This window comes from Chinchilla lanigera, unplaced genomic scaffold, assembly GCF_000276665.1.
Source record: "Chinchilla lanigera isolate Chin_1 unplaced genomic scaffold, ChiLan1.0 scaffold00008, whole genome shotgun sequence".
NCBI lineage: Eukaryota > Metazoa > Chordata > Mammalia > Rodentia > Chinchillidae > Chinchilla > Chinchilla lanigera.
In genome coordinates, this window is record NW_004955409.1 from 25,337,941 (window position 1) to 25,350,166 (window position 12,226).

Consider the following 12,226-nt stretch of genomic DNA (forward strand, 5'->3'; position numbering starts at 1 on the left):
CGCTGCGGGGCCGGGGGCGAGCGCCGCCTCGGCGCGGGCGCTGGAGGGCGGAGAGCCTGAGCGCCACCGAGCTCGCTCCGAGTCCGTGGTTGGAGCTCGTTTTTAAAAATTAGCATTGCGCCAAGAACTTAGATCTTAAAGACTTCAGGGCGACTGTGTGTGTGAGTGATGGTGTTGCAGGAGGTTTGTTTGCCAGATCGCTACGGCCGTGTCCACCCAAGGGAAAAGAAAAAATTCTCTCTTCAGACAATATAATGCCTAATCTTTGAAGTTTCCTGGCGGATGAGGGCGAGGAGGAAGCTGTTACACCTCCTTGGGAAGTGGGTGGTTCCCGAAGCTTGTGGGAAAGGGCCCCGCCCTTCTGTTAATGCACCGTGTTCATCACTGCCGGCGTTGCGAGGGAAAACTACTAGGTGTAGAAATCAAGCTACTTTATTGCATCTTTTGCTTGTTGAGAACTGTAGGGAATTCTCCTTCTACTTAATTATAATTTTCTTACAGTCTGCTGTCCTCAACTTCTGTTTTGTTGACAAGCCAAACGGCGCTTTTGAGTTTTGGATATAATTTCAATGAACCTTTAATTTATATGGAACCTGTGGTTGTTACTTTGATTTTTTTTTTTTTTTTTTTTGATGAAGAAGTTTGAGGTGAAAGGAAAGTTAGTCTGCGTGAATCGACATAGAATTAATAGCATAACGGACTTTAGAGCCCAAGTACCTGAGTTTTAGTTCAGTTGACCTCAAGTTGTCTTCCTAATAAGGGTTTGTTTTATAAAGTGACTTATTTAGTGATATAAATAAGTACTGTGTGTGAGGTGCGTGTTCCTTTACACTGTACTCTGCCATTTGCTCCTATTACCAGGGGTATAGATATTATTATCACTCAACTCCAGGGGCATTGGTACTGTTATTGCCTAGTTTTCACAAAGGAGAAAGCTGGTTTTGGAAAGTTAAGTGGTCATCTAGTTACGAGATGGCTGAGTCAGAAATGTAGTCCATATTTTGTCTCCAAGTTGTTTTGACTCTTCCTACGTTTATGACAGCTAATCTCCACTTGAGAGTTAAGTCATTGAAGAAAAGATTTGGCCAAGAGAATGAGACATAGAAAGGCAGCATGTAAATGTAGACGCTGTATCACAGATAGTGACAGTTTGAAATTGGACGCTTAATGGAACTTGATACTTGTTTGGGACAAGTGTAGGTTGGGTAAATGCAAAGCTATGTAGTTGAGTTTAACAGAGCATTGAGACTTCCTAATTAAGTACTGTAGTTCTTTATTACAGTATAATTAAGAAATGGTTTAGTATACATCTTTAGTATAGAAGTTACTTTTTCCATTTGGGAGACATACTCTGCATTAAGAGGTGTTAGCACTAGTCAGATATTTTGTAGAGCCGAACTTCTTTGGTTCGAAAATAATTTTTTAAAAAGAAAAGGCAAAGTTTTTTTTTTGCTTTTTTAGTAACTTTTAAATGGAATATATACTGGGGGGAGGTCAAGAGCATAAACATTTACATTTTAATATCTTGAAGAACTTTGAAATTATGAGCATTCTGCTTTGAAACTCCTGGCCCTGTGAGTGGAGGAAGTCATACAAATAGACCACACTAAAACAGTTCTCAATCTGCATTTTACCCACTAGGAGACAATTGGCAATTGGCAGTTGCTGCCTAAAGATACTATTTCACAACTGTGGGGAGGTGCCACCTGCATCTGGTATGCTAGTGTTGCTAAACATTTTGTAGTACACAGAATAATCACAACAATATTCTATCCCTAGTGGGCAGTGATGTTGAGGTTTTGAAACCTGTCAAAATGCAAGGCAAAAGATGGACCTCCAAATGCATGTTAATTAAATTGGATAAACTATTCTATCTACCAGTCGGGTGTCTCATTTTACAGATGAAAGAGCCACTTTTAATTGGAAGTAGGTGAAGTTTTTAAATAAGATAATCACAGACTAGTTTGCAGAGTAATTGAGTATTGTCAGTAACATAGAACTTTTGTCTGTTTGTTTTGTAAAATTAATTTTATTCAGCTGGTCACGGTGGCCCACATCTGTAATCCCAGCACTCAGGAGGCTGAGGTAGGAGGATTGCTGTGAGTTCAAGGCCAGCTTGGGCTATATAGTGAACTTAAGGCCAGCCTGAACTACACAGTGAGACCCTGTCAAAAAAAAAAAGTAATTTTTTACATTTTAGATATACATACTAACATTCATCATAGTTTTGGTTTTTTTTGAGACAGAGTCTTTGTATGTAGGCTGGCCTTGAATTCCAAGATCCTCCTGCCTCAGCATGCAGAGTACTAGGGTTATAGGCATGCACCACTACACCTGGCTTTCATAGAATTTTTATTTTATTTTATTTTATTTTTCGAGGAAGAGTTGTGTTATATACCCAAGGCTGGCCTGAAGCAGTTGCCTCAGCATCTTGAGTGCTGGGACGCAGGTAACAAGTACCACCATGTATGGCTAGGATTTTTATTTTTGTTTGCTCAATCTGCACTGTACTGGGCCAAACAAGATTGCCATTAGTTAGGGTATTTATAGGAGAATTCAATACATCCAAATGTATAAGAACATAGTCATAACTTAAATGTCCAGTGTAAACTTTTACCTGGCATGTGTTCCCTCTACAGAACAATTCCCATTAGTCATAGGAATTGACTCTGAAGAATTTAGATTTAAATCTGCTATGATTGTTAGTGTGTGTATGTGTTTGTATGTATGTGTGTATGCTTGGTTTGTAGGAACCAGAAGTTAGTTTTCTTTAAAAAAGAAAAGCCTTGTCTCGTGTATCCTTTTTACTCTCTCCCTTCTGTTTTACAACTAAAAACTTTCAAATGATGGCAGTAAATTAGTACATGTGAAATGACTAACAGTGCTTGGCATATAGTGCATATTGACTCAGTTTTAGTTTGCTTCTACCTTAAAGTGGCACGCTAACAATTTCGGTTCTCTTGATTTAAAAATAAAACGATGAGTGTGTATTTGGCTAAAAATAGAATATTGTTGAATCATTCTAACAGCTTTGTTGAGATATAATTAGTGTACAACAAAATTGCACATATTTAAAGCATATGATACAGTACTTTGACAGAGGTATATCTCTTGAAACCATCATAACAGTCAAGATTAAATTCATCCAGACATTCTGGATAAACATAGCCAACATCTGAGCATGTATCTTCGTGCCAAAACAGGTACCCTAGCATGCACAAGGCCCTGGGTTTGAACCTCAGCACCACATTGCAGAAAAAAAAAAGATAAACATAGCCAAATAAGCAAGATGATGAAGGTAGCTACAACTTTGTAAAGTTTCCACACGCCCCTCTTATTCCTTCCTCCCACTTCTAGTGTAACCACTAAATTAGTTTGCATTGCTTAGCATTTTATATAAATGGAACTATACAGGACAGTCTCGGTGTTTCTTTAGCTCAGCCTCATTATTTTGAAATTAATCTTTATTTTGGTGTCGTATGTCAATTCACTGTTTTTTATTGCCAACTAGTGTTCTGTTATATGGGTGTACCACGGTTTTTCTGTTCACCTGGTGAATGACACGTGGATTGTTTTGGATGGTTACAAGTAAAGCTTCTGAAAAGTACTTGTATAAACATATTCTTGCTTTTCTCTTGGATAAATACATATCTAGAAGTAGGATGGCTGGATGATAATGACAGTGGTATATTTAACTTTTTAAGAAATAACCAAATTGTTTTTTTACAATTCTGTATTCTCAACAGCAGTGAGAGGTCCAGTTCCTCCATATAGGCACCAGCACCACTGTGTATGGATACTCTTCTTAATTTCAGCTACTGTAATGTACTAGTTATAATTAGTATTTTCTTGATGTCTAGTAATGCTGAGTATCTTTCCATGTACTTATTTGCCTTTGTGTAGCTTCTTTGATGAAGTTTCTATTCAAATGTCTTTCCTGTTTTTGAGTTGTGTTTGCTTTCTTACTCAGTTTTGAAAGTTCTTTTCATATTTTGGATATAAATTTTTGTTTGCTTTAACAGTGCTGGGAATAAAAGCCAGGGCCTCACACATTCTAGGCAAGTGCTGTACCACCAAGCTACATTCCCAGTCCCTGGATATCAGTATTTTATCCTGTGTCTGATTTACAAAGATTTTTTTCCCACCTTGAGATGTGTTTTCACTTTCTTAACATTTTTTTTCAACTTAGAAAAAGGAATGGTTTATTTTGGATCATGTTATTGTCTTAACATTTTCATTGAAGAAATAGAAATATAGTACTTCGTTTTAGTTAAGTCCACATATTAACTTTTTTTCAATAGTACTTTTTTGATGGGTATTTTCAAATACCTTTGCCTAACTGAAGGTCACAGAGATTTTTGTTCATTCTCTCTTCTGTTCTGTCTTCCTTTTTCTTTCTTACCAGTATTAGCAATTCATCCCAGCACTTTCACATTGAGCTATATCCCTGGTCTTTTTTATTATTTTGAGGCAGTGTCTTACAAAGTTGCCTAGGTGGGACTTGAACTCTCCAGCTTCCTTCCTCCCAAGTACTGGAATTAAAGGTATATGCCACAGTGCCCAGCTTTCTGAAAGTTTTATAGTTTTAGGGTCTTTAGGCAATAATTCATCTTGAGTTTACTTCATAAATGTGGTATGAAGCGAAATTTATGTATTCATGTATGTATGTATGTATGTATGTATGTATTTTGCATGTGGATATTCACTTGTTCTAGCATCATTTGTTGAAAAAAGACGATTTTATTCAGTGGCCTCTGCAGTTTTGCTAAAAAGTGGCTGTCTAAGTATGTTTGGGCATATTTCTGAACTCAGTATTTTGTGTCAGCAATCTGTTTATCTGTTCTGGTGCCAGTACAGTCATTATTTTGACGTTCCTCCATCCTTTGTTCTTCATTTTCAGAAGTGTTTTTCTTTTTTTCATTTTTATTTTTTGTGTTTTGCAGTGCCAAGTACTTTTCATTTCCTTGTGTGTTTGAGATTAGCTTGTTATTTTCTAAACAAAACTCTGCTGAGATTTTTTACTGGGATTGTGTCAAATCTGTACGTCAGTCTAGGAAGAATTGACAGTGGAATGACCTGACTTACGAACAAAATGTGGTTCTCCATTTATTTAGGACTTCTTTAGTTTCTCCAATGTGTGTTTTGTAGTTTTCAGTATATAAGTCTTACACATCTTTTGTTGCTTTTATCAGATTTACCCTGAAATATATTTTCTGCTTTTACCTTTTTTTTTTTCCTGGCCTCAAATTTGTGATCTCCTTGCCTCAACCCCTTGAGCAATTGGGATTACAGGCATATGCTACCATTCCTGGCAGCTACTTTTGAAGCTCTTGTAAAATGAGATTTTTTTTGTAGCTAGTATGGGCAAATACAATTGAGTTTCATCTGTTAAGTTTGTATCTTGCAACATTGTTTTTTTGTTGTTTTGTTTTGTTGGTGGCAATTTGAGAGGGAGTCTCACTACGCAGTTCAGGCTGGCTTTGAATTCGAATTCACAGTGATCCTCCTGCCTCAGCCTCCTAAATGCTGGGATTACAGGTGTGCACCACTACACTGGGCTTTGCAACCTTGTTAAACTGTTACTACTGTTTCTTATGGATTTCACTGGATTTTTTTTTTTTTTTCCACTTGGAGAATGTTGTCTACAAATCTGGATGCTTTTTATTTCCTTCTCTTCCCTTATTTCTTATATAGTGTAGAATATAAATGATGAGAGTATCCTGTTCTCAATCTTAGGGGTCAAGCAGTTGGCTTTTATGATGCAGTATAATGTTAAATTGAGGTTTTTATAGATAGATACTCTTTATCAGGTTGAGAAATTTTTATTTTGTTCCTACTTTGCTGAGTGTCATCAGGAATGGATGTTGGAATTGTAAAATGGCTGTTTCTGTTGGGTTGAACAGTGTTTTGTTTTTGTTTTTTCATTTGTTTATGTGATAGATTATATACAGTGACCTTACTTTTTCAGGGCTGATACCTAACCAATATACCTTGTGCATGCTAGGCAAGCTGTCTACCACTGAGCTATTTCCCTGTTCTTTTACTGAGTTTTAAAAGTCAATTTTATTTCCTGGTATTAAGCTGAAGTTGATATATTGTCTTTTTTATATACTGGTAGATTTGAAATGCTGAAATTTTATGATTTTTTATATTCATGAGGGGTATTAGTCTGTATCTTTGTTTTCTTGTAATGTTTTTATTTTGATACCAGGTAATGCTGTCCTTATAACACAAGTGGGCAGTTTTTCTAACCTTTTCAATTTTCTGAAAGTTTTGACATAGAACTCTTACTAGTGCCTATTAATTTTATAAATACTTTGTTTCAATGGATATATTTTTTTAATCAGATGTATTCCCTGTATTATCCTCTCTTAAACCTCTTCCCTGTCCCTCTCATTCCCTTTCTTTTGTTTTGTTTTTGAGACAGGGTAGTGCTGCATAGTCCAGGCTGGCCTTGAACTCATTATCTAGCTCAAGCAGGCCTCGAACTTACAGCGATCCTCGTGCTTCATACGCCATCATGCCTGACCTATTCCTTTCCCCTTGGCTAATAATAATTTCCCTTCTACTTTCATGTCATCTTTTTTAGATTCCACTTATTAGAACATGCACTTTTGTCTTTCTGAATCTGGCTTATTTTGCCCTACATGGTGATCTCTAGACCTATCCATTTTCTTGCAAATGACAAAATTTTGTTCTTTTTTACAGCTGAATAATGCATACCATTTTTTTTGTGGGGGGAATCAGAAATTGAACTCAGTACCTCACTTGCCAGGCAGGTAGCATGACACTAAGCTATATCCCCAGTACCATGTTTTCTTTATCCACTCATTCCTCTGTTGATGGGCACCTAGGCTGGTTCCACATCCTGGCTATTGTGAATTGTGCCACAAAAAAAACCATGAGTATGCAGGTATCGTTGTGTGGTATGCTAACTTTTATTTCTTCAGATGAATTGGTATAGCTGAGTTAAATGGTAGCCTATTTTTAGTTTCTTGAGGAACCTCCATACTAATTTCTACAGTAGCTGACTCTTTCACAGTATTGTTTTTTGTATTCTTGTTAGCCATTCTGACAAGATTGAAATGGAATCTTAATGTAGTTTTGATTTTCATTTCCCTAATGGCTAAAGATGTTGAATATTTTGTCATATACTCATTGGCCATTTGTACTTCTTTTGAGAAGTGTCTATTCAATTCATTTGCCCATTTATTGATTGGACTATTTGATTGGGGGGGTAATTTTTTTGAGGTTTTTATATACTCTAACATTTTTTTTTCTTTTGTGTTACTGGGAACCAAATGAGTTCTTTATATATTCTAAGTATTAATTCTCTGTTAGAAGGGTAGCTGGCAAAGGTTTTCTCCCATTCTATAGGCTGTTTATTCTGGTTGTTTCCCTTGCTGTTCAGAAACTTTTTTTTTTTTGTACCCAGAATCAAACTCAGGATCTTGTGCTTGCCAGGCAGGTGCTGTGCCACTGAGCTATAGCTCAGTGTAGTATAGTATCCCTTGCCCCAAAAACTTTTAAATCTGATGTAGTCCTATTTGTTGTTTCTTGCTATTATTTCCTTTGCTACTGGAATCTTATCCAGGAAGTCTTTGCCTGTGTCTATGGCTTTAAGTGTTTCCTCTGTGTTTTCTTTTATCATCTTCAAAGTTTCCTTATACCTAGACCTTTGATCCATTTTGAATTGATTTTTATACAGAGTGAGAGGTAGGAATCTGGTTTTGGTCTTCTACAAGTGGATCTCCATTTCTCCCCAAATGATTTGTTAAAGAGGTTTTCTTTTTTCCTTTGTATGTTTTTGGCTTCTTGTTCAGAATCAGATGGTTGTAGTTGCATGGGCTTGTCTATTTTTTATACCAGTACCATGCTGTTTTTGTTACTAATGCTTTGCAGTATAATTTGAAATAATGGGGTATTTGATGCCTCCCCCTTTGCTCTTCTCTTCTCTTCTTTCTTTTTTCTTTCTTTTGTGGTCAGTGGTGCAGCACCTGCCTGGCAAGCACAAGGTCCTGACTTAGATTCCGATTCCCAGTACCCTGCCCACCCCCAAAAAATTGCTTGGCTATTCTGGATCTTTTATGTTTCCATATTAATTTTAGGATTGTTTCTAGTTCTGTGAAGAATGTCATTGAAATTTTTACAGGGACTGCTTTGAATCTGTAGATCATTTTTAGTAATGTAGCCATGTTAACTTTTGTGTCAGTTTGTGAACATGGAGGAGTCTTTTCATCTTGTAGTGACATCTTCAATTCCTTCTGAAATTTTCATTATAGAGGTATTTTACCTCCTTTGTTATACTGATTCCTAGGTATTTAATTTTATTTTGAATTGGAATGGAATTGTTTTCCTATTGTGAATAGAATTGTTTTCCTCTTCTTTCTCAGCTAGTCCATTGTTGGTGTACAGAAAAGCTGTTCATCTTTTTAGTGTTGATTTTATATACTTCTACTTTGCTGAATTTGTTTATCAGCTCTAGAAGTCACTTGATCTAATAGTCTAGGATCTTCTCTATATGGGACCATATGTCTGCAAATAAGGATAATTTGACTTACTGTTATTTTTTTCTATTGCCTAATTCCTCTAGCTAAGTTTTCAAGTACTGTATTGAATAGGGATGGTAAGAATGGACTTCCTTGCCCTTATTCCTGATTTTGGAGGAAGTGCTTTCAGTTTTTCCCCATTCAGAATGATGTTGACTGTTGGTTTGTCATATATGGCCTTTACTATATGGAGATATGCTCCCTCAATATCTAGCTCCTTCAGGGCTTTTATCATGAATAGATACAGAATTTTGTTGAAGGCTCTTTCTGCATTATTTGAAATGATCATGTGATTTTTATTCTCAAGTCTCTTTATGGGTTTACAACATTTATTGATTTATATATGTTGAACCATACCTGCATACCTGCATCCCTGACATGAAACTCATTCATGGTGTATGATCTTTTTAATGTGGTGTTGAAATTTGTTTTTAAGTACATTATTAAGGCCTTTTGCATTATGTTCATCAAGGATATTGGTCTATAGTTTTATATCTTGGGGATCTTTCTCTGGCTTGGTATCAGGGTCATACTGACATTATACAGTGAGTTTGGAAGTATTGCTTTTCTTCATTTTATGGAAGAGTTTGAGGAACATTGATGCTATTTCTTCTATAAAGGACTGGTAAAGTTCAGCCATGACCCTGTCTGGTCCTGGGCTTTTATTTGTTGGGATACTTTTTTATTACTGTTTCAAGTCTGATTACTTGTTATTAATCTGTTTAGATTGTTTATATCCTCTTGATTCAGTTTTGGCAGGTCATTTGGGTCTAGGAATTTATTTACTTTTTCTACATTTTCCAGTTTTTTAGAATGTAAATGTTTAAAATAGTCCCTAATAATCCTCTGGATTTCTGTGGTGTCTGGTGTAACATCTTTTTATGTCTCTAATTGAGTTGATTTGGGTCTTCTTTTCCTTTTGTTTAGTTTGACTAAGAATTTATCTTTTCAAAGAACAAACTCTTTGTTTCATTGATTAATGTGTTGTTCTTTTTGTCTCATTAATTTTAGCTCTGATCTTTAATAATTCTTTTCTTCTGTTGGACTTAGTTTTGGTTTATTCTTGTTTTTTGAAGACCTTGTTATTTATGTGAGATCTTTTTCAGTTTTTGATGTAGGCACTCATAGCTATAAACTTCCCTCTATTAACTGCCTTTATTTATCCCAGAAATTCTGGTACATTGTATTTCCATTTGATTGTAGTTGAGCTACATCCCCAGCCGTTTTTTAGCTCTTTTTTTTGGCAAATACAAAATGTATATTAAAAATACTATAAGCACAATATAATGGAAGTATACCTGAGAAGGCAGAAATTAGAATATTCTTAGTTTACATGGATGTTGAGAGAAACAAGTTCCATGGAGCCCAGCAGTGTTTAATTTTCTTTTTTATTTTACAGGGCCTTACAACTGAGTTTGCCGTGAGTCTCAGAGGAGACTTTAGACTTGGACTTTTCATCAGTGCTGGAACTGTTGAGACTTTGGTGACTCGTACCAATGAATTAAATGTAGTTTACATAAAGAAGTACACATGAGGCTTTTGAACTACACCCCCCCCCATACCAGGGATCAAACTCACAACCTCACACTTGCCAGGCAGTCACTGTGCTGCTGAGCTAAATCCCCAACCCCTCACATTAGTGTTTTGGTAGGCAGGAAAGGAATGTTACAGATTAGATCTAGATGTCTCCCAAGGGCCTCATGCACTCCTAGGTAAGGCTTTTGAAAGATCGATGAATTATAAAGGTGTTAGGAGGTAGGGCCTGCTTAGAAGCACTGGGAGTGTGACCTGGAAATACAAATATCTCTTCCTGGCTCATCTCTTTTTCTCTCCCCTTCTATGCCACGAAAAGCTTTCCTCTACGTGGTATTTTCTGCCTTGGAGCCAGCCTACCATGGTCTGTAAACATGAGACAAAATAAACCTTTTTAAATTGAAGGTGTTAGGTATTGTGTGTGAGAGATGAGAAAACAACTAAGACAAGGTGAAGTATAATAATTGTATACATGTATCAGATGTGTAATGATCAAATCAGTATGGTTAAAACTTTCATATCTTTAAATATTTATCATTATTTTATGTTAGTTTCCTCAAACTCATTTCTAGTTCTTCATAAAATACATAATAAATTGTTGTAAACTAAAGTCACCCTACTGTGCTGTACACTGGAATTATTTCTTCTAACTGTATTTTGGTACCGATTAACTAACCCTTTTCTAGCTTCTCTGTCCGTCAGAGATAATAATAGATAGTATTTTACCCTATTTCAATGAAATCAACTTTTTAAAGCTTCCACATATAGATGAGAATGTGATACTTGTTTTTCTTTGCCTGGCTAACTTCATTTACTGTAATGTCCTCTAATTCCATTTGTGTTGCTAAAAAATGACAATTTTATTGTTTTGTATTGATCCATGTTTCATTGTTTTGTTTCTTAATATTCCATTGATGGACAGCTATTTTGTATAATGGCTACATTAAGTTACATTCCATCCAACAATGTACAAGTATTTCCTCCTCTTAATTTTTACTGATTTTATTTCCTTTGGATATACTTGGGCCTTAGTTACTTTTCTCTTGTTGCTGAGACAAAATGCCCAACATTTTAGTTAAAGGGAGTTAGTTACAGTTAAAGGGAGTTAGTTAAAGTTAAAGTTAAAGGGAGAAAGATTTATTTTGTTCACAGTTTGTAGAGGTTTCAGTATATAATTGGCTGGCTCCAAGGCAGAGTAGCATGGTAAACAGGCATTGCAGAGGAGAAACAGTTTATGGCAGACAAAAGGTAGGAAAGCAAGTAAGGGTCCTTTTTTAGCTTTTATTTTTTATTTTGAGGCAGGGTTTCACTAAGTTTCCTAGGCTGGCCTTGAACTTGTGATTGTCTTGTCTCAGGTTTCCAGAGTACTGGGATTACAGGCATGTGTCACCATATCTGAACAATTCTGAAAATTTTAGAATTTCCAGCCTGATTTCATCAGTGAACCACTGGTTGTCCAAAACTGAATTGTTCAGTTTTCATGTGTTTGTATGGTTCTCATAGTTTCTGTCTGTTGATTTCTAGTTTCATTCCATTATGATTTGGACAAAATGCAAGGACTTATTTTTAGGTAGATAGATAGATATTTGTTAAAGCTTGTGTTATAGCCTAAAATGATCTATTTGGAGAACATTCCATGGACTGCTGATAAAAATGTTTATTCTATAATTGTTGGAAGGGATGTTCTGCGGAAATCTGTTAAGTCTATTTGATCCATGGTGTAGTTTACTTCATATGTTTATTTATCTGCCTATTGGTGAAAGTGGGTATCAAGAGTTACCCAGTATTATTGTATTGAGACCTATGTGTCTTATTATGTCAAGTAGAGTTGTTTTATGAAATTGGGTGTACTGATGTTCAGTGCATATGTATTTACAAATGTTGAATCTTCTTGGTGGATTATTCCCTTTACCAATAGAAACAGGCCTTCTTTGTCTCATTTAACTGATTTTATCTTGAAGTCAGCTGTGTCACATGTCAGTATACCTACTCCTACTTGCTTTCACATTTTGTTTGGGTGGGGTGATATTCTGTCCTTCCACTTCCAGTCAGTGTATATCTTTGCTAGTGAGGTATATTTCTTGCAGACAGCAGACTTGAGTCTTGTTTTTTAATCCAGTCTGCTAGCCTGTCTTTTAATTGGA

At 36.0% G+C, this 12,226-nt stretch overlaps 1 protein-coding gene across 8 annotated transcripts in view; it reads left to right on the plus strand.

Moving 5' to 3' along the window:
* The window catches only part of Ralgapa1 (Ral GTPase activating protein, alpha subunit 1 (catalytic)), a 246,379-nt gene that overhangs the window by 1,438 nt on the left and 232,715 nt on the right, over window positions 1-12,226 (plus strand). The gene's annotated exons all lie outside the window — the stretch shown is intronic.